The following is a 23,570-nucleotide window of genomic DNA, read 5'->3' on the forward strand; positions in this document are numbered from 1 at the left end:
GTGGGGGGTAGTGAACAAACAAAATCCTGCTTAAGGAACATGGGGCAGAACTTGCCCTGTGGCAGCTGAGAGGTAGGCAACTTGAGGAAGGAGAGGTCACAGCTGGCTGGCGTGGTCAGAAAGGCTTACAGGGCAAGCAGGGCTCACCCGGTCTTTGACGGAGGGGATTGGGTGGGGCAGGGAAAGGCCTCAGGTCCGAGGACACGCATATCCTCTGAGAACACTGGGTCTCTCGAGCTGACTGGAGAGAAGGATGCTTCTTGGAAGGAAACTTAGACAAGTAGGTAGGGGTCCCTCGCACCCGAGTGAAGAGTTTGGTTTTATTTTGTAGATAATAGAGCCTCAAAGATTACTTTTAGGAGGGATAATGTGGTCATAAGGAATGGATAGATGTTGGATACATGTTGGAACCAAGGGACGCGGAAGAAGTAAAGATGTGAGGAAGTCACTGTGAGTGTTTAGGACCAGATTTAACCGGTGACAGTAGCAATGGAATGGACAGGAAAGTCAGAAATGTCACAACGAAAGCTTGGGTGAGACTTACTCCCTGACTATGGGGAAAAGAACAAATAGGAAGCATTACTGATGTAATGCGATGGGGTAAGATCAACAAATGGGACCAGGAATCAGGAGACCGGTGCTCCCATAAGACTTTTCTCTAGTGACCCTAGGAAATCGAGCTAACTTTGGACCACCTCTTACTGCTGAATGAGAGAAGCAACCATACTATCAGGCCTTGCTTCTCAAATTTCCTTGAGAGCGAAATAAGAGTTGAGAAGAATACATTTTTGAAACGTCAGGACGATCCTGCAAGTCAGGATCATGATTAATATCCCCGTGCAACTGGAATCCTTGTGACTCATTAATTTTGCAAGTCGTGCCCAGATTAAGCGATCTGGGGGAGGTACAGTGCGCTAGCATCTGTGTGTTTCTGGAGGGAGGTCAGAAGACTGCCTTGCCTCACGGCGGGAAGGGAATTTCCCATTTTCAGGCAAAACAATAAAAAAGAGCAATCTCTCCCCAAGAGCTTGTCTCTGAAGACATGATTCTCATAAAAATCGTAATTGAGGTGTAACCTTATGTGGTACACGAGCATTAGCCTCAGTCCCCCTGCTAGGGGAGGAAGTTTCCACCGGTCACAATAAGCATAAACGCCAGATAAAATCACAGCCTGTGCGAAGACTCGGCAAACCGCTCTGCTGCCGCCACTATGTGTTCTGGCTTCCCGCACAAGCTGCCATTTGCAAGCTCCAAACCGATGCTGAGGGGACTGGTACCCATCCCGACCCTGTGACTTTCAATCAAGCAGACACCCTATTAGCAGGTGGGGTTCCAAGCATCTTGCTGGCTGCTTGGTACTACAACCCATATCTTTCTCACCCGGATGCTGGCCAGAGATGTAGGGCTGAAGGTGGTGGGGTTGCCGGAGCAGACGGTCACTGTAACTCTGGGAATCATCAGCCTTTAAACGACAGATGAGGTTCAAAAGCCGTCAAGTGTGCTACAGATGTCGGGGGATCAGTGTTGTCATTTTGTTAGTTCGGCATTAATTTGAGGAGGTGATAAGATCTTAGTACGTGTCAGGGGTTGGTGCCGTGAAGCTAGCTGGCTCCGTACTAAATGTTCCTTACAAATTATCTTGTTTAATCTGCACCAGCCCCTTCCAGTGAGGCACTTTTCTAATGCCCATTTTATGGATGAGAAAACTCAGCATTGGAGAAGGTAAACACCTTGAATAAAGCCACAGAACTAATAAATGATCGTTCCCGGATCACACCAAAGTCTGCACCAACGCAAGCGTTTCACTAATTTTGCCAGCTCTCTGACATCCTGGGAATGAAATTCTCTGCCTGCCCTCCCGCCCCCGCCAATTCTACCTCTTTGCTTGGCATGTACAAGCACTCAATAAATATTTTTGGATTGACTGATCACGAATTGAATGAGGCTGGAAGTATGGCATCTGCCACCCGGCACGAGAAGGAAATTAGCTGGACCAGATCATCTGAGTTCACGGAGGTCCTGGGGCTGACACGGTGAGAGAAGAGCGGGATGGGGAAGTAATTAAGAACTAAAGAGGGAGAAATGGGGGAAAGTGGCAAAAGATGAATCAGAATGAGTTAAGAAAGTAGAGAGAAAAGGCAGAGTCAACTAACAGAAGTGAATGCTAGGCATTAGAAAACACTGTATGATCTCACTTATTGGTGGAATCTAAAAATAGCCAAGCTCCTAAAAACAGAGTGAAATGGAGGGTCCCGGGGGCTGGGGGAGGACTTGGGGGGAAGAAAAGGGGAGATGTTTAAGGGCACACACTTGCAACCAGTAGATAAGTAAGTCCTGGAGATCTAATGCACAGTCTAGTGAATACAGACAACATTATTGTATTATAATTGTTAAACTTGCTATGAGACCAGCTCTTAATTAATCCCACCATGACAAAGTAATAACTGCCCGAATAGAGGTGCTGGCTAACACTGCAATGGCAACCAAACTACAATATATACATGGATCAAATCAACATGTTGTACACTTTAAACTTACTCAATATTATAGGTCAAATATACTTCAATAAAAAAGAAAAGAGAGAAAAGTGGGCTTCATGTAATCGCCTTAAGATAGGTGATGGCTTTCTTACACCTTCATTTTGAAGTACAGAAATGGGTTGATGCAGGTGGTTCTGAATTAAATGTATGTGCTGCAAATCAAAGTGCCACGACTTTCCCTGAGCAGACGCTGTTCATTTTTGTCAACCTGTCCGCTGAGGTCTTTGCCCTCCTTCCCTCTGGGAAAGGAGATGGCGCTGCCATTAACAGGCACCTGCTTCCGTCAGGTGTCACTCATGGGTAATTTGTCTCCTGCAGGTGCGAGGGCCTGATTAACCCTTCAGGTCTCACAGGGCTCCTCAGCCCCTTACCTTTATATTATTTATTCCCTGGCTCCTGGGGGGCAGCCTTCAGTCTCTTATTTCTCTAATTTGTTCCTTCCAGCCGAGGTTTCTCACTTTTGGTCCATTATGGAACAACATTTGATAACTGATGGCCCTAGAGCAAGCACATTACTTTTGTTTCAAACTGTGGAAAATCTCAGAAAAGACAGTAAATCTAAAAAGTTATCTACAAATGCAGAACAATTCTCTGTCTTTTTTTCACTGAGTCCTTGTAGGGAAACCCAAAGGCGCATGCAGGACCCTTGAGACTCAGAGAATTTTTCGCAAGCTATTGAATTTTAAATAAAAGATTTCCCCCACACTTCAGAGGAAAACAAATTGTATTTCAGTTAAAAGTTGAAAGGGGAAGGAGGAAAATGGGAACAAGTGGGGAGACCTGGAGGGGTAGGGTTTAGCCATTCCTGAAAGGTGCGCGTAAATAGAGGTTAAGGCTACTATTTGTGCGAGGCTTTCCCCTCCACATGGCCCCAATCCCAGGTCTGTTCATGTTAAAGTCCCTGGGCATCTCCTTTTGTCGCTCCTGCCTCAGATCACAGAGGCCTGTGGTGACTTAGCGACCTTGTCCCGCAGAGGGAGAGGGTGGCGATCTTGGCCAACTCAGTCGTCATTCTCCTGGGTTTGTGTTTCCTGTGCACTGGCTTAAAGACCCAGCCTGTGTGGTATAGGGGAGGGAGCGGGCAGAATAAAGTGCATTCCAAAGAATAAACAACTTCAGTGAGAGAGGAATTCTTGAAACACAGTTCTTTGATAAGCTTGGGATTGTCTTTGAACTGATCATGAAATCATTTTCTCTTCCTTTGGGGCTAGAACATATTTCCCTGTTTCTCCTGCAGTTCTGTGTGCCAGGTCACAGATTTCCATCAGGTGGATGCGAGTGTAGGTCAGGCGCACAGCATCCTGTGCCCCTCCCCCCACGCTCCTCCTCCGGTCCTGATGCAAATAAGCAGCACATCCTCACAGTTTCAATTGAACAGGTTGCTTCCCACATGGAAGGGGCTTGGGTTTCCTTCTAGAGAAGGAAAGCTGCCTGCAGGTCAAGAACACTCACATGAGTTTCACGTGAGTGAGGAATAAATCTAAAAACATGTAAGAGCTCAACACAGAGATTTATTTGTTATAGCAACACATGGAATTGAGTGAGAGAGAGCCCTCTGTTTCTCAGAAACCGTCTTTTGCATAAAAAAAAACTGAATTTAGATTAAAAAGAAAAAGTAACATATTCTGGGGCAAGCCAGATTTTAGAAGGAAAAATAACATTAATTTATTCTTTAACAAATATTTATTAAGTAGGCAATTATTTATTTTGGAAGTTTCCAAGCACAGGGGATGTTCTTCATAAGAAAACAGACATACCCCTGCCCTCATGGGGCTTACAATCCAGTAGGGAGGCAGACTAAAAACAGATAGGTCATTAGCATGACTTTAATAGGTTCAAGGGATGTGCTCTGAGCCAGCGAGCAGGGTGGGACTCACTCTTCAGATCTCAGAAAGGACTCTCTGACTCCACAATTTAAAGTTATAATTCGCAGAGGCTGCTCTGACTTAACATCTGGCTGAGGCAGTAGCCCGTGCAAGGGTCCTGACTCAGAAAAGATCTTTGCTGGACCTGAAAGAATATTACTATCACTAGAGAATAGTGAGTCAAACGAAGGGGAGCGTGAGGACAGATCATGCAGGGTTGTTTGGACCTTGATAAGGATTCTGTCGGATATCCTGCTTGTGAATGGAAACCACTGTAGGCTTTGAACAGGGAGTGATATACCAATAAGACTTTGTCAGCTATGTGTAGAATGGATTAGAATGGATCAGAAATGGATACCAATTAGGAGCCTGTGGTTTCAGTTCAGGTGAAAGGTTATGGCTACCCCAGATAGGGGATGATAGTGAGAATTCAGATCCACAGATGTGAAGATGGAAATGACAAGACCTGGTGATGGGTATGAAGGTGAGTGATGGTGAGAAGACAAAAGTGAGTCCCAGGTCCTGGGTTTGAGCATCTGTTTACAGAGATGATGAAGACTAGAGGAGGAACAGGTGAGTCACCTTACCTGGTGTGAATTCAAGCCCAGGTAATTCACCCTCCTTAAATATACACAAATCCTGGCTAGGGATTATATTTTGAAAGACAGAACCAAATACAAAATATGTAGGAGCTATTGGGAATGAGAAGAACTTTAGATGATGATGTATTCATGCCCTTATATTAAAAAAAAATGTCTTAGAAAACAAAAATTTGGGGCCTTATTGGTATTTTCAAAGGTAGTTTTGGTCTTTAGTCAAGCTATTAGGGAATTTTCTTCAGTGTATGGTATTTTCTCAAATAAAAGTAGTCAGGAGTTACTGATAGATGTTTACTGAATAGATACATTTCCATGGTTTCTCAGAATTCAGAATATGGAAATCACAGCATCAAAAAAAGTCCCCAATGCCATCAATTGTTTCTCCAAACAGTGGTTCCTGACTCTGAAAGGAGAAAGGACAATTTCTCAGCTTTTTAGAAAACTTCTTTTGATACCTTGTATACTTGGCAGATACAATTTTCAGAAAGCGTTGGGTGTTGTGGTGTGGAAAAAAGAAATTCAAGGGAAAACATAACACAGATAGTAAAGCCTCTTGCAAGTGTTCACACTTGGAGTCATGCTGTCTGTTCTAAGTGTCCACAACATGAAAGAAGTGAAGTCTTTGAAGGAAAATAGACCTATCATCCTGAAAAGCCTATCATTTGCTTTAATACCATTCTCAATCTATACATTTTGTACTTTACAAAGTTTCTTAAGCTGTTCAATATTAATTCTTGTTTTAATATAAGGAGCATTATTAAATTCAAAAAACACAGGAGTTTAAAGGAGACTCCCAATCATTTTGCCCTAAGAATGAATGAATTTAATCAGCAATTTTTGTTCCTAGTTGCCACTGTGGTACGCTTGAGAGTGAGCTGAGGAAATATGATTTAAGATATTGGTAATAGACTCACTGGGTAGTCAGAGGGGAGTCAGCAGAAGTCAGTTTGGGCAGAGGGGGAAAAGAATAAAATAAGTTATTTTCTTAGACCAATGAGAATGTCTCCCTTCTGCATTGTGAGCCCTGGAAGGCAAGGTCACAGTCTCCATCTCGGCATCCACCACACAGAGGTCAGCACAGTGCGTCCCTGTGTGTAGGAAACAGTCATTGGATGTAGAATGTAGAAGAGGCCCCAAGAGATACTGTGCCTATTTTAATCCTAAAATTGGTCCCAAATTACAGAGACCCAGACCAGTGGATGCCTGTGCTGCTCTTTCCATGGCTCCTTCAAACAGTCCGGAACTTCCTTGAGGCCAAGTAAAGGCAACATTTCATTTCATGAAAAAGAAAGGCATTGATGGGTAGCATACCTAGTTGAGAAAAATGATTCTGGTGAAATGACTATTAGATGACATGATGACATGGAATTGACCTTGATGAAGGTGATTTTGGTTTTTATTGTGGAGATAACAGTCTAACTGGAGTAGTTTCCCAAGGTAATGATGGGAAAGGATGTGGATTCAGGGACTGTAGGCTCTCGTTTGCCGAGTCGTGATAAAAGGCGAACTGGACACGTGGAGAAGCAAGAGACTCATCTGAGTTCAAGGGAGGTTCTTTTATTATTGTTTTTATTTTTATTTATTTATTTATTTATGGCTGTGTTGGGTCTTCGTTTCTATGCGAGGGCTTTCTCTAGTTGTGGCAAGCGGGGGCCACTCTTCATCGCGGTGCGCGGGCCTCTCACTATCGCGGCCTCTCTTGTTGCGGAGCACAGGCTCCAGACGCACAGGCTCAGCAATTGTGGCTCACGGGCCCAGTTGCTCCGTGGCGTGTGGGATCCTCCAAGACCAGGGCTCAAACCCGTGTCCCCTGCATTGGCAGGCAGATTCTCAACCACTGCGCCACCAGGGAAACCCTATTATTGTTTTTAAAGATGAGAGCATCTTTGTACGATCAAGGGAAATAATCCACAGAAAGGGACATTTATGATGTGAGAGAGGATGGAAAATTGCCACAGTGATATCTTTGAGCAGATGAGAGGGGATTGAATTCAGGACACAGGTGAGGCGGGATGGGGGTGGGTGGGAATTGTGCTTAGATACAGGCAAACATCAAAACAGTGATCTTTAAGAAAAGAGGGGGACTGATCTAGTGATCCATAGATGGCTGTCATGATGACAGGGAGCTAACGAGGCTGGCTAATGGCAAGAGCTTCAAAGAACCAGATTCATTTCATGAGTGAGGAGGGATGACGGTCTAGAAACCACAACGAGGAGTTGGAAACACCTACTTCACGTCCCAGACCACCTGTGCAAGGGGTTCGAAAGAACAGGCTGAAGGGGATGCTCAGTCCTCCACAGTCGGCCGGTTCCAGCCAGAGGAGAAGGTGAAGAGATTGTTCCAAGAAGAGGTTGAAATAGAGAAGAGCTTGCCGATGACCTTGAGTTCCAGAAGGCACGGTGGGAGGATTTGGGCTATAAGGGAGCGTGAGTGTTCAGAGATGTACAAAGCTAAGTGGGGTGAGTTTCCAGTTAATAAAGGATGATGTGTGACTCAGTGATGGATGTGTATACGATAAAGTGCACATAGGAGTGTGGTGCAAATTGGGGTGGTGAGGCTGTGCATACTGTGGACAGGCAGGAGACTTCTCCAAAAGCAAGCAGGGCTCTGGGTGTCTCCAGCCCCATCACTCTGATCGCGGGACAGAGGCTGGTGGATGGCCCACGGTGTGCACAATCCTGGGGACATTCCCTGGCGCGTTTGCGGAACAGGGCTATGTCATGTGGTCCTGCCTCTTCACCCACTGCACACCTCCGGGGGAAGCCGTTTCCATCTGTTCCACGTGAATGGTGCCCTGTGGCAGCTCTTTCCGCAGAAACCAGTGGCACCAGGAGCACGTGGGGCTCATCAGTATTTCTCATTTAACTGATGCGGAAACTGAGGAACAGAGAAGTTCAGTGACTTTCCCAATTTCATGCTGCTATTGTTAAGGGAATCAGATTTTTTTTCTAAAATTAAAAGTTTATTTTTTAATACAATTTTTAAAGGTTACTTTCCATTTACAATTATTATAATAATTGTATTATAATATTGGCTATATTCTCTGTGTGGTACAATACATCCTTGAGCCTATCTTATAGCCAATAGTTTGTACCTCCCACCTTCCGTCCCTATATTGCCCCTCCCCCTTCCCTCTCCCCACTGGTAGCCACTAGTTTGTTCTCTATATCTGTGAGTCTGCAGCTTTTTTGTTATATTCACTAGTTTGTTGTATTTTTTTAGATTCCACATATAAGTCCTATCGTACAGTATTTGTCTTTCTCTGACTTATTTCACTTAGCTTAATGCCCTCCAAGTCCATCCATGTTGCTGAAAATACCAAAATTTTGTTCTTTTTTAATGGCTGAGTTGTATTCCATTGTATATATGCACCACACCTTTATCCATTCATCTGTCAATGGACATTTAGTTTGTTTCCATGTTTTGGCTATCATAAATAATGTTGCTATGAACATTGGGGTGCCTGTATTTTTTAGAATTAGTGGGATTTTGGGGGATATATACCCAGGGGTGGAATTGCTGGGTCCTATGGTAGTTCTATTTTTAGTGTTTTGAGAAACCTCCATACTGTTTTCCACAGTGGCTGCACCAATGTACATTCATGGAACCAGGTTTGGTTCCGGCATTTGCATGCGCTCTTAATCTTTTTTTTTTTTTAACATCTTTATTGGAGTATAATTGCTTTACAATGGTGTGTTAGTTTCTGCTTTATAACAAAGTGAATCAGTTATACATACACATATATCCCCATATCCCCTCCCTCTTGCGTCTCCCTCCCTCCCACCCTCCCTATCCCACCCCTCTAGGTGGTCACAAAGCACCGAGCTGATCTCCCTGTGCTGTGCGGCTGCTTCCCACTAGCTATCTATTTTACGTTTGGTAGCACTCTTAATCTTAATGCTGCTTCTTGAAAGCCAAGATTCTTTTGTCCCCCCGAGGCTACTGTTAACAGCGAAAGGAAAGCCAAACAAACATTGAAATGCACTTAAAGGGAAGAGAGTCAATCTATTTAAGAGAAAACTTTAAAAACCAGAGCTGTCTTTAGTGATACAGGCTTGCCTCAATTTTCTGGTGGTCTCTTGCTTTCTGTTTTTATTTAAGAGTGAGCGGCAAAGGAGATTGGTGAGCATGGTTAAAGCAGGATTTCATTTAGGGTTATTGGGCTGAGACCTGGTCATTTTGTTAGAGGCACCCTGAAATATCAGGTCTTTTATCTTTTGCTAGGCCATTTCTCTTGGGAAGATCCTCTGGCCTCGTGCCTGAGGATATAAATATGGCCACCGGTTTCCTGAGACCAAGCAAGGGAAGTGGACTGGGGAAGTTTCTTTCCAGTGTTTGGGTTTTTAATGAAAGCTTTTGTTTTCTGCCGCTTGCTAAAACCTTCCCCTGTGCCTGGAACTCCCAAGCCCAGAGCCTCCAGCTCACAATTGTATTCGAGACCTGTTTTGAATCACTTCAAATCCTCCCCATCTACTTTGTTCCCATCACTGCTGTGGTGACAAATTCCATGCAGGGGTGACCAGCCCCACGCAGGTTCACCCTGACAGCACCTGGCCAGCAACTCTTGATTCTGCCCCTGAGCTTCCTGGGTGCCTTGGAGGGGAAACTCAGTAGGTGTCACATGTGTGCAACCTGGAGGGACAGGGAAGTTGATGCCACCAGTCACAGTAGGTGGAGGTGATGGAGATGTATTCTCCCCGCCCCTTTCCCAGGGCAGGGGGGTCTGTGAACCAATTCACAAGCGTCCTCAGAGTCCTGGTGAGCTGGAGCAACTGGTCACCCACGCGCTGGTCCACAGAATAAGGCACCTGCTCATGACTCTCCCTCCTTCTGCCCGTCCTTCACTCCCGCTTCCTGGGATCAGATTCCGAAATAAAGTATTCCCAAGCAAGCCTGTCTCAGCTCTGCCTTTGGGGTACGTGTATGGAGAGGTCTGCGTTTGTGTCTTTGTGTGGGTGTTGAAGGGTGAGCTGGCCAAGTGAAGGGACAGAGGGACTTGAAGTCCTTCACAAATGTCCCCCAGCCCCTCTCTCAGCCCCACTTTCAGTGGCACCTGGAGCGGTCACCTCCTGGGGCTTTCCCACAGTTCAGTGGTGTCGATCGCCTTGCGTTTTGTTGCTTTCTTTCTCTGCAGATTAGGTTTCAGCTTTCCCCACTCACGTATTATTTACCACCTCAGCATCTGCTTTGCCTCTTCCAGCATTCTGTTGGCCTCTCTCATCTGGGATCAGTTCCTCAATGGGTCTCCGCGTCCTTGTAGGTTTGTAATATAACGTCACGCGTTTGCTTTCTTTTTAGTGCGGCTTCCAGAGGGATCGTAGGGAGAGAAAACACACATGTTCCGTGCCCCGCTCACAGGCAAGCTGGTATTTTCCCTTTATGTCACCTAGCGTGACATAAAGAGCACAGACCCTGTGCTCTAGCTCTGCGTCACTGGTGATTAATGATGAGATTTGGGGTAAGACATGGAATACCTCGGAGCCCCAGTTTCCTCATCTGTGAAATCTGCTGTGTGAATTGATCTCTGAGACCCCTCTGGCTCTAAAGTGCTCCACCTTTGGCCCTTGGAGAATCCCAGAAACTCCTAACGCTCAGTGTCTCAGGGCAGAATTGGATTAATCTTCTGGCTTAGGGAACCATGTTCTGTACTTGCCTCCCCAGGAAATGCCTGGATTGATGTTTTCATCTTCTCAGGGGCCTGGAGTCAGCTTGTATTAACTCTGCAGAACGTTTCACATGCCCTGTGTGTCTCTCTCTAGAATTCACTTGCTATTTGCTCCCCTTTGGCGCCTTTAGCAAACTTTGTAGGATATTGGCATACAATTATATGGGAGTTCCTGGCCTTGTATTCATGTTTTTCTCCCTTTTTCTAGTATTACCTATACCTTCTGGAATAGATTTGGATAGAGGGGCCAAAACATGGACTCTAAACCCATGGCCTATTTATGTGTGTGTGTGTGTGTGTGTGTACTGGGATACATACACACACACACACACACACACAGCGATGTGAATATTTTCATTGTCTTAAAGCCCTCCCTTTTCCTAGGTCAGTGAAGCGTATGTGTGGTAGGGGTGTAGCTTCTCTCACACTTATCTGTTCAAATCCATCTTTATTATTCCCATCTCCCTGTCCTTTCTCTACAAATGGTTTGACAGCCACTGGGTGTCAGGCTCTGGAAACCATTTTTGAGATTGTCTAACGAGCAAAAGCTGTCACAGAAAGAGAAGCACTTGGCTGTGTCGAACCTAGAATAGCACCGTCTCCATCAGAACTGAATATCTCCTCTTCAACCTTCAGATGCAGCTCACATATCACTTCCTTCGCAAAGATCCTCTTAATTGTCCCAGACAAGGTTAGACACTCCCTCCTTTGTTTGCTATTAGATTACCTTGTAATTCTATTGCAATATATGCATGTGTCCATTAGAATAAATACCACCTTGAATTATAATTGTACATGAGAAACAAGGTATTAAAATGAGATGCTTGTCAGTTTTGGCTGAGGCCCCAAAGCCTGGGAGCACGGAAAGCATCACGGCATTTTCAAGAGAGGAGCTAGTTGACTTATGTAGGAATTGCTTGGGGAAAGAGCTGAAGCTGGTTAGTCAATGTTAGTTAGTCTTCAACCTCCAGCCCTCTCAAAAGATGAGCTTGAAGAGGAGGAGGCAAACAGTCCCTTTGGGGAGGGTTTTCAGAGGGCTCGGCATTTCCCTCCACTCTGCCACTTCACCACACCTATGGGGATGAGGGACAGGGTGTTTTAGTCCAGAAAACCAGAAGGAGGCTCCAGAAGTTTCCATGGAATGTGCAGAACATACAGCCTAGTGTCTGATATCCCTCAGATGCTTAAAGGCAGGAGGACGTGGCTGGAGCTCCCTGATGGGAGGCAAAGCTACACATTTCCCGAACATTTATCCCTCAGATGCTTAAAGGCAGGAGGACGTGGCTGGAGCTCCCTGATGGGAGGCAAAGCTACACATTTCCCGAACATTCCACATTGTCTTAAAACCGATGCATGCCAAGGGGACCACTAGGAGGGGAGGGGGAGCCCAGGGAGAAGGGAGGCTATAGAAGCTCAGGGGCAGGGGGAGAACTGCAAGCGGCCAACTGGAGGAGAGGTGTCACTCAGCTGAACACACAGTGCAGGTGGACCTCCCAGAGGAAGACTCTTGAGGAAGGAGCAAAACACAGGCAGACACAGACACACAGATACACACACAGACACACACACAGATATACAGACACACACACAGATACACAGACACACACACACAGATACACACACAAAGACACACACAGACACACACACACAGATATACAGACACACACACAGATACACAGACACACACACACAGATACACACACAAAGACACACACAGACACACACACACAGATATACAGACACACACACAGATACACAGACACACACACACAGATACACACACAAAGACACACACAGACACACACACACAGATATACAGACACACACACAGATACACAGACACACACACACAGATACACACACAAAGACACACACAGACACACACACACAGATATACAGACACACACACAGATACACAGACACACACACACAGATACACACACAAAGACACACACAGACACACACACACAGATATACAGACACACACACAGATACACAGACACACACACACAGATACACACACAAAGACACACACAGACACACACACACAGATATACAGACACACACACAGATACACAGACACACACACACAGATACACACACAAAGACACACACAGACACACACACACAGATATACAGACACACACACAGATACACAGACACACACACACAGATACACACACAAAGACACACACAGACACACACACACAGATATACAGACACACACACAGATACACAGACACACACACACAGATACACACACAAAGACACACACAGACACACACACACAGATATACAGACACACACACAGATACACAGACACACACACACAGATACACACACAAAGACACACACAGACACACACACACAGATATACAGACACACACACAGATACACAGACACACACACACAGATACACACACAAAGACACACACAGACACACACACACAGATATACAGACACACACACAGATACACAGACACACACACACAGATACACACACAAAGACACACACAGACACACACACACAGATATACAGACACACACACAGATACACAGACACACACACACAGATACACACACAAAGACACACACAGACACACACACACACAGATATACAGACACACACACAGATACACAGACACACACACACAGATACACACACAAAGACACACACAGACACACACACACAGATATACAGACACACACACAGATACACAGACACACACACACAGATACACACACAAAGACACACACAGACACACACACACAGATATACAGACACACACACAGATACACAGACACACACACACAGATACACACACAAAGACACACACAGACACACACACACAGATATACAGACACACACACAGATACACAGACACACACACAAAGACACACACAGACACACACACACAGATATACAGACACACACACAGATACACAAAGACACACACAGACACACACAAAGACACACACAGACACACACACAGATATACACAGACACACACACAGATACACACACCCACAGAGGTGTTTTTTCGTTGTTCACGCAAGCCAGCGGTACCAATGCCAAATCCTCCAGAGCACCTGCCTTGTGAATGTAAAATCACCTTTGCTTCTGTAGCTCCTCCCCCTACATCTAATCCTGGAAGGGTCAGAAATAGGAGCTGGTGGGTTGGGGATGAACTGGTATGAAGAAACAACAACAGCTGACTGTCCTTTCCTCTGTGGTGTCTCCTTGCCTGGTGACACTGCAGTAAATACCCCTCAGCTCTGCTGGCTCCTTTTCACAGGCTCCACCCTGACTGCCTCCTTCTCTCCCTACCGTGATCACCCCCAACCTTCTGAACTCAGCCCAAATGCACATCTAAGATAAACCTTTCCCTGAAAGGTTTCTATCGCTGGGATTCCTCACGGATGGTGAGCCCCAGCACGTCTAGGAATGGTACACAAGGCACAGAGGTCCCCATAGCACATCGGGCAGAAGAAGGGGATGCTTCCCCACGGTAGACTAGGGTGTTAGGCTGGGCATCAGGGTGTACCAGGTGGGTAGGGCATACGGTCCAAACTGCATGACCGGCTCCGTTTGATTCCGACTGTAGTTAGTAGCAGAATGCCCTGTGAGGGTTTCAGAGCTTGGGTCCAGATCAGGAAATCTGGGAATGAGGAGTCTTTGGTGAGGCTGTCTGCTGGGTGCTGCTATCACACCGATGGTCCCGCCGGATAGTGGCTGCTACAGGCTGGGATTCAGAAGCAAAGTCTGGGGCCTGAGGAAAGAGTCCCATGCACTGGAGTGTGACATGTATTTATTCATCCATATGGTTGAGTTTGACTTTCACAAAGTTCAGTGTGGCAGATGTGACTCCAGACTGGTATTTTCAAACGTTTGCGGGCATAGGTCATCACTAGGAGAGCTGATTAAAATGCACATCTTCCCATCGTCAGGTAGGATAATCCTTACCTGTTCCTCCTTTCGGAGGACAGAATAGAACATGATGATTGGAGCTCGCATGATTCGTGATTAACGGCTGTGCGTAATCAGGCCTTGCAAAATGTACATCTTCCTGGGGGGTGCACTCAGTCATTAGAGAGTTTGGGGTGGGCCCTGGCAATAGGCATAGAAGCAAGTTTCCGGGTGATCGGTTGATACCACACATGGTCCCCAGACCACCAAGCATGTGACTGAACTCTGATCAATTTCCATTTTTACTAAAAGACCAACATAGGCTTTGTCTTTTCTGTGTTTCTCCCTCCAAGTGTTATGTAATTAAAGCCGAGGCTGTGAGTGAGCAATTCAAGAGGGGCTGGGGGACCAAGGTTACAATTAGATTTTCCTGCAGTAGCGTGACAACGGATTATTTCAGCCCTTGAAGAGGCAGGTGGGCACGCATTCTAACAATGGGCAGAATGGTCTATGAGTCACCCTCCCATCTTTCTGAATGTTTGCCCACACGGAAGATTTGCTCCATCACTCGGTATGAAATTGGGCTTCCTACTTGCAGCTGCCTGGTAAGTAATTTATAGGACAGAGAGGATGAAGAGAGTAATTAGGTTTTGGTTTTGGTTTTTGCTGGGCGATTCAAATGCCGTTGTTCCCTTGTCATTCCTGATTTCTGAGAAGTCCACTGCTCTCCCACATTCACATGTAGAAGCCAGAGGATGTTTACAGTTTCTCTGCAAAGCAATTTCTTTGAGAGCTGTTTTTCTTTCTGCACACTGCACGATTAAACATAGAAACCATGAGCCCCAGAGGGAGTTGGGAGTAGGTCCTCTGGGTGCTTTCAGCTTAGGTGGTTTAGGAAAAAAATATTCCTTCTTTATTTTTGGTAGAGGAGGTAGTATTTCCAACAGGTGGAGCTGGGGGGAAAAAAACCTGTTGCGACTATGTTTCTTAGTGGTACAAATTACTCTTAGGACACTGTTTGAATGGATGAGTTGAATGTCAAATTTGCATGCAAAGGAGATGCTCTCTAGGAGGTGCTAATGTGGTGTGTGTTGTGATTTTCAAGGATAGTTTCTAGATGACCTATAATGTGTTTTCCTTTCCCTTGTAGATAACAATCCTTATTATCTGCAGTCTCAAGAAGAGAACAAAGCAGACCAGGCCGTTAGGGGATTGAAATTATGCATTTAACTTCATGAACATTGTGTCTAAGTGGCCTCATTCATTCAACATATATTTATAAGTAGCTCTATGCCAGAGACTGCTCTCAGCACTGAGGATGCATCAGTGAACAAAACAGTCCAAATTTCTGCACTTAACGCAGTTTACTTTCTGATGAGGTTATAATTTGACTCCCTGGCCCTTACGATACGGATTTCGGCATGACTTTGGACAAGCTGATAAAACTCTCTGAATGTGAATTTCCTCATCTGTCAAATGTGTTCATTGTGCTATTTGTGCTTCCCCAGTTTTCCTGGTCCTGAGAGTCACCAGGAATACTTGATAAGCATAAGCCCCTCCCACAGGGACCCGGATTCGGTATGTCTGGACCAGGCTTGTCCAGTAGAACGTCACATGAGCCACTCATGTCATTTATAGTGTTCTCGCAGCCACATTAAAAAAAAAAAGTATAAAGAAATAAGTGAAATTAATTCTAATATCTTTTTTAAAATATACATTTATTTATTTATTTTTGGCTGCGTTGGGTTTTCGTTGCTGCGCGCGGGCTTTCTCTAGTTGAGGCGAGAGGGGGCTACTCTTCGTTGAGGTGCGCGGGCTTCTCATTGGGGTGGCTTCTCTTGTTGCGGAGCACGGGCTCTATAGGTGCACGGGCTTCAGTAGTTGTGGCGCACGGGCTTAGTTCCTCCACGGCATTTGGGATATTCCCAGACCAGGGCTCGAACCCGTGTCCCCTGTATTGGCAGGCAGATTCTTAACCACTGCGCCACCAGGGAGGTCCATATCTTTTATTTAGTCCCATAAATTCAAAATTCTATCATTTCAAGATGTAGTCAATAGAAAATAGTAATGAGATATTTTATATTCTTTCTTTGTACGAAGCCTGCAAAATCTAGTGTGTATTTTATACTTACAGCACAACTCATTTCGGATTTGCCACCTTACAAGTGCTCACTCATCACCTGTGGCTGCTGGCCACCATCTTGGACAGCACTGATCCCCACAGAGCCTTGGAATCTGTACATTGAACAAGTGGTTCAGATGATTCTTACGTCCGAGCAAGTGTGGAAGAGATCAGATGATCTCCCCAAGGGAGCTCCCAATTCTCACTTTCTATTAGAATTTCTAGGTGGGGGGGGGCACACCAAAGCATCTATCACTCAGTTGGCAATTACCACATATTCTTATTTTCAGAACATCAGTTTCATAACTTATTTGATCTCCTCTGTTTTCTCTCCCTCCCATCCTCTATGTGGTTAAACTGAGAGTCAAGGCTTCTTAAGAATAATGACATAACAGTGCTGGAGACGATTCAAAGAAGAAAACTTCACATGATCAAAGGGATAAGGAGGCTGTCTTATGACGATAACCTAAAAAGAACAAAGCGCTTCAAGCTAGAAAAAGAAGGTGGAAAAGTCAGGGTGATCAAAGTTTGTAAAGTCGTGAAGTAAATGGAAGTCTGAACAGGAATGTTTTGAAATCCAAAACTTAGCAGAAGAATGGAGCCTATTGGATAGCTTGAAATCATTAGCCTTCAGACAAATGATGAGAAAACAATAATAATTCTTTAGGCAGCAGATACAGAATTTAGAGAACCCATTCCCTCTAGAATAGCAAAGGATATAATGCAAAGAGATTCAGGCAATGTTTCGGTTTAAGCCATAACCTCTTACAACATCCTAAAACATTCCCTATCTCCCTAGTAAGTAGTTGGTTTTATCTGTGGGAGGAGGTGAGCTTCAGGTCCTACTACTCTGCCATCCTGATTGCCTCCCCAGTCATTGGTTTTAGATAGAACACTTTCCATCTGTCCGTCCATCCACCCAACTGTACATCTGTTCATTAAACTTTGTAAGGGTCTACTCTGTGAAATAGGTTTTGTTAGAGGTTTTCATATGCAGGACTTCATTGAATACACATAACAATCCTGCAAAGTAGATACTATTATATCTTATTTCACAGATGGAGGTATAGGCTCAGAGAGGTTCAATGACTTGTCCAAATTCATTTGGCTGACAAGTTGTGTTAGTGCTTGGTTTAAAAACTCCAAGCCTTAAACAAAGTCCAGTGGTCTTTACAAAGAACAGCATGTGAGGCCAGATGTCTACTAGGTTGACCCAGAGCATTCTTATGAGAAAATGGGGAAGGTTCTCCTCTCTCAGAAGATCTATCACCAAGGCTGAGTTCAGCACGCCTGCCAGGACCTCACAAGACCAAAGCCAGCATCCCCTGCACCCCATCAGGGTTGTGGAAACCCTCTTCTGAGTTGAGATCACGTGGTTGCAGATGTGTTCAATCAGTTTCGTTCGTTGAGCTTTCTTGGGGCAACACAGCGTGACAAACTTCAGGAGGTATACACCTTGTTAGAATCACAATAGTACACAATCATCAAAACTAAGATCATCTTTTCCAATCTTCTCGTTCACAGTAATGGCCCAGCTGCTATGTGTTTGTGGCCTTGGCCAGTGCTGGGATTAGAATTGACAGCCTGACTCCCTGGCCAAAGCTCTTTCCAGGCTGGTAAGCTTTGCAAACGATGCCCTTTCACTGCTATCCAGTAGGCAAAGTAGCTCAGAATTTGACATTTCATTTCTTGACATTTGATGGAAAGGCCTGAAATATGTCACATCAGACTGAAAAATCACTGGGCCTAATAACATGCAAAAATGATTTACAGCTTGTAATTGAAGATTTAGCGTTGGCAAAAGTTATTCTGGGTGACTTCAGAGGAGAGGCTTAAATTTCCCCCATTTGTTTTCCCTGTATCCTACTTTAGAGTTCTTGGCACATGCTATTTTCTCCATCCAAAATAACTGTTGCAGGGCCCAGCAGTAAGGGCAGGTAAGAATCACGGTGTTGGAGATACACAAACCAGTAGTCAATAGTCACGAATCACGAATCACATATTGCACACATTTAGAACACAACACAGGCCAGTCATGTAGGGAAAGGGGGTAACTAAGGGTTGGGTCCTCCTGCAAAGAGCCTTCAAGTCACTCTGCTTAGCATCTCTTTTTAAGACGTCACGGTTACCCCAGGGGAAGGGATCTTGGCTCTATCTGTTGCTCCTGTTCCAGTGACACGCATGGCCCATCAAACTTCTCATCTAAAGCAGTAGTCTTAGTTCATCACTTGAAGACTCCCGCAGTCCTGCAGCGGACATTTCAAAACAACTAGTATGGAAGCTCCCATTGGCCACTGTGACTCCATGTTGAACTACTTAACATGTCTTGACAGTGCTTAAATCCTGTAAGTTTCACAGAAGATGAATAGGAAACCTAACACAAAAGAAATCACATCATAACAATACCCCATGTATATTAGATAGACTAGAATAAGCTAAGCTGTTGTAGCAAATAAACCCTAGCATCTCAACCCTGGGATGTGTAAAGACCCTGTTTCTCACTCACAGCACAGTCTGATGTGGGCTGAGCGGATCTCCTGCACGGGTCCCCTGAGCGAGCTCCCCTGCACCGCTCTGCTTTGTGCTTCTCACAGACCTGGGTCCTCTCCTCGGCAGTGACTCTGGGATCTGAATGGTTTTCATAACGCAGCTACACCATCTTAGACTCTTTCCTTCCAGGCAAGTGGAGAGAGAGAGATGGAGGGAGGGAGAAAGGGAGGAGGAAAGAGAGAGAGAGAGAGCGAGTGAGCCTAGAGAAGACACACGTGCTTGTATTTGCCTCAGACAAGAAGGGGTCTGGGAATGAAGAGGATCGTGTGGACACTTGGTGAGGAGTAACAGGTTCTACCACGCCAGATCTGGATTTTGTCCCCCTGCCCCTGCCACACGTCAAGAAGCCTTTCTTCCCTAAGCACTGAACCCAGCAAGATTGGTTCCGTCTATTGACAGGTTCCTGGTTCACCGACAGGACTGGAAGCTCTTTCAGGGGAGGGAGCACCTAATGACCTTCATCACGTGTTCTCAGGGATCACGCTCATTCGCTCCGGCAGGTGGTTGATTTGGGGGAAGGAGTGTGACTCCAAGACAGATGGCCTGTGGCTCACTCCCAATGCCAGGTGGGGGGCGGGCGGTGAGAAGGGCAACGCTGACTGTCCCTGGGGCCTGGGGGGAGGAGGGGGCGTGTCTCTGAGTAGAGGAGCCACACTGGCTTCCTTTCCTCATTCAGGAGAAGTTTTCACTCTGTTCTGTAACTCGTTCCCTCCGCGACATCTACAGAGTGGTTGCTATGAGCCAGGACGTGTCCTAGGGACTCCCTCTGCTTCATAAGAAGGGTGTAGCCAGCAGTGTGAGGTCTGATGAGGGGACTTCACAAAGCACAAGGATAGGGCAGACAGGAGTCCTTTGCCTCAATGGGAGAAAAAAAGAGAAATTCCATAAAAGTGGTCATTATTATCTGGAAAATAGTATGGAACAACCCGCAGAGAATGAATTTCACATGTAGGATTCCAGCTGTAAAAAATGTATTGGGGAAAGGACAGCCTTGCCCCTCAAGCCTTAGGGGACGGATATGGCCAACAGATAAAGGAAAGTCTCTGTTCCTAGAAAGCGAGTCCGAAGACAAACTAGCAGAAACTAGTTGCTCAGTGTGGCCTGCTCCCCTGTGATCCGGTGGAGAACCGGTTTAAGGGGCATTTGATCAGAATGGAGAAAGTTGCCCAGCTGCCTTAAGCCCCTCTACTACTGTCCAGGAGTCCTTGTGGTTCCCCTCTCCAAGAACAGGATTAGACCCAGAGTCTGAGCCTGACGGTTAAACGTCTCCAACTGCAACGATTGATCAGTTGGCGGGGCAGGGAGCCACGAGCAGCCACAGAGAAAGTTCATCGTCATTGAGTGATACCACCGGGAATTAGTGGGAACAGGACATCACTGTAAAGAATATCATTTCTATGGGCAGACCTTCCATCTCACTTAGGAGTCAAACCCTGGAAAAGTAACTTACGTGTTAGTGTTGCCTTTGCGATGGTCAGTGAATGCGGCCGGCTGAAAGGCACACAGACCAAGGTCATAGTGTGGGTCACAGAGGGCAAAGTCATGGTACGGGGCCGTATAGGAACAGGTGACAGGAGAAAGGACCAGGGAGGAAAAGTGCCATGCTTGGTACAAGAGTCTGAGACAGTTGGATGTGTCTTGAGTCTTCTGGACGCTATGGTTAGAGGAACAACCCGACAGCTCCTGTTAATAGCAATTGTTCAGAACCGCCTACAGTTACTCCCAGTGGGAGACTGTCAACCTAGATTCCCAGGGCAAGCATCCCAAGCAGAGAGAGAAGCTGTATCTTTTTTTAAGACCCAGCTGTGGAAGTCGCTCTGAGTTTCTTCTGCCACATCCTACTCATTAGAAATGAGCCGTTAAGATGGCTTGTCTTCAGCATTTATTGTTTGTAGATTTTTTGATGATGGCCATTCTGACTGGTGTAAGATGATCAATGCTGGAGAGGGTGTGGAGAAAAGGGAACCCTCTTGCACTGTTGGTGGGAATGTAAACTGATACAGCCACTATGGAGAACAGCATGGAGGTTCCTTAAAAAACTAAAAATAGAACTACCATATGACCCAGCAATCCCACTACTGGGCACATACCCTGAGAAAACCATAATTCAAAAAGAGTCATGTACCAAAATGTTCATTGCAGCTCTAATTACAATAGCCAGAACATGGAAGCAACCTAAGTGTCCATCGACAGATGAATGGATAAAGAAGATGTGGCACATATATACAATGGAATATTACTCAGCCATAAAAAGGAACGAAACTGAGGTATTTGTAGTGAGGTGGATGGACCTAGAGACTGTCATAGAGAGTGAAGTCAGAAAGACAAAAACAAATACCATATGCTAACACATATATATGGAATCTAAAAAAAAAAAAAGGTCATGAAGAACCTAGGGGCAAGACGGGAATAAAGATGCAGACCTACTAGAGAATGGACTTGAGGATACGGGGAGGGGGAAGGGTAAGCTGGGACAAAGTGAGAGAGAGAGTGGCATGGACATATATAAACTAAACGTAAAATAGATAGCTAGTGGGAAGCAGTCGCATAGCACAGGGAGATCAGCTCGGTGCTTTGTGACCACCTAGAGGGGTGGGATAGGGAGGGTGGGAGGGAGGGAGACACAAGAGGGAGGAGATATGGGGATATATGTGTATGTATAACTGATTCACTTTGTTATAAAGCAGAAACTAACACACCATTGTAAAGCAATTATACTCCAATAAAGATGTTAAAAAAAAAAAAAGATGGCTTGTCTTCAAGGAGAGGTGAATTGGAGCCCTCCTTTTTATGGAGGGTCAAAAATGTGCAGACATGTTTTGGTGATTTTTTTTGTTTTGAATACACTTCCTTTTTTAATTTATTTTTTTATCATTAACAAGAGTTCAATATTTTTTTACATTTTTTTCTTTTGAAGCAAATCTTACACATGATAAATGCACAAGTCTTTTGTGTACATCTGTCGAGTTTTGACAAATGAATACATCTATATAATCTAAACCCTATCAAGAGATATAAAACATTACCATCATCTCTATAAGTTCCCTCAGCCCTTTCCCAGTCAGTTCCTGCCCTAATCCCAGATGCCAGGGGTGTTCTGATTTTGTTTTTGTTTTTTTCTATTGTAGTTTCAAGACATTGATTTATACCAGTTAGTATCATTACTGAGTCCTCAAATAATTTTTCTTCGGTTGTTACTTGTTCTTCTTTTTAAAAGCATATTATCCATGTTCTGGCCACAAGTTATTTGCATTCATCTCACAGGCCCACTTCCTCCCAGGATCTCCCAAAGTCTCATCTGTCATGGGATTCAACTCATGATCTCACCACCTAATTAGGTCCAGGTGCAGACAAGCCCCTGAGTTTGGCTTGTCCAGCACAGCACCCTCAGCTCCCACCCTCTGCAGGAAAGAGACTTCCTTACAGAGTGTAAGCGCCCTGCAGACAGAAACTCATCTCCTTTTACCCCTCATGATGCTTAGCGCTAAATATTAAATGCTCTGGAGACGTCATCTTGCAGATTTTCTAATGTTTCAGAACAATCAAACCTCGACATCCCTCCCTTCTGTTCCCAAGTAGCAGAATTCCTTGCCGCGGTTGGCTTTCTGCCCTTGGAGCTCAGGAATTGCCTCAAGAACAGCAAGCAAGCCCGAGTGCTTGTGCCAGTGCAATGACCATCAGCAGTGGCAGGGAGGGGCTTTGTGGTGTAACGAGGGGGCACTGACGCCGCTTCACTTCCCAAATTCTCAAACTGCACGCTGCTCCTGGGATCCTCTTGGCAAGGCCTCCCTGCCTTTGGGATATCAAACCAACTGCAAAATCAAAGAGACAGCCTTGCATCGAAGGCCCCCTGACACTCTGTTTACAGCCAAATCAATCTGCTCACGGTCATAACTGAGATACAGGGGACCCAGGTGCAGCCTTCAACTGGACCTCGATCTGCCTCATGACAGGACCAGGGATGCTCAGGAATAGAAGGAAACCTTCTCTTCCCCTCCAGTCTTCTGCCCCCGTCCCCATGCCCACCCTGCGCGCACACTCCCATGAGAAAGACTTTTCAGGAACAAAGGGTGATACATAATAGTAGTAGCTCATTTAATCTTTACAGCAACCTTATATGTTTCTTATCCTCAGATAAGACACTGCAACCAAGAGGGGTTCATGACTGGCTGGGGGTCCACAGCCCATGATAGGCAGAGCCAGGATTCAAACCTTAGTAGATTCCAGAATGTGTGCTATTCACCACCAGCTCACTGTGAAAGTCAGACAGTGTGTTTTGGGTACAACAATGACATAAACAGCTTTCTAATATAGGACTAAT

General features: G+C 45.4%; 1 non-coding gene and 1 pseudogene across 1 annotated transcript; both read left to right on the forward strand.

Moving 5' to 3' along the window:
• The first annotated feature begins 1,953 nt into the window (after positions 1-1,953).
• Positions 1,954-14,183, forward strand: LOC133096697 (PAX3- and PAX7-binding protein 1-like; annotated as a pseudogene).
• Positions 14,184-14,611: 428 nt separating this feature from the next.
• Positions 14,612-14,756, forward strand: LOC133097064 (U8 small nucleolar RNA). The gene has a single exon (XR_009701940.1). It is a non-coding gene; the product is annotated as a U8 small nucleolar RNA (small nucleolar RNA).
• The last annotated feature ends 8,814 nt before the right edge of the window (positions 14,757-23,570 follow it).

This window comes from Eubalaena glacialis, chromosome 8 (genome assembly GCF_028564815.1).
Source record: "Eubalaena glacialis isolate mEubGla1 chromosome 8, mEubGla1.1.hap2.+ XY, whole genome shotgun sequence".
Taxonomy (NCBI): Eukaryota; Metazoa; Chordata; class Mammalia; order Artiodactyla; family Balaenidae; genus Eubalaena; species Eubalaena glacialis.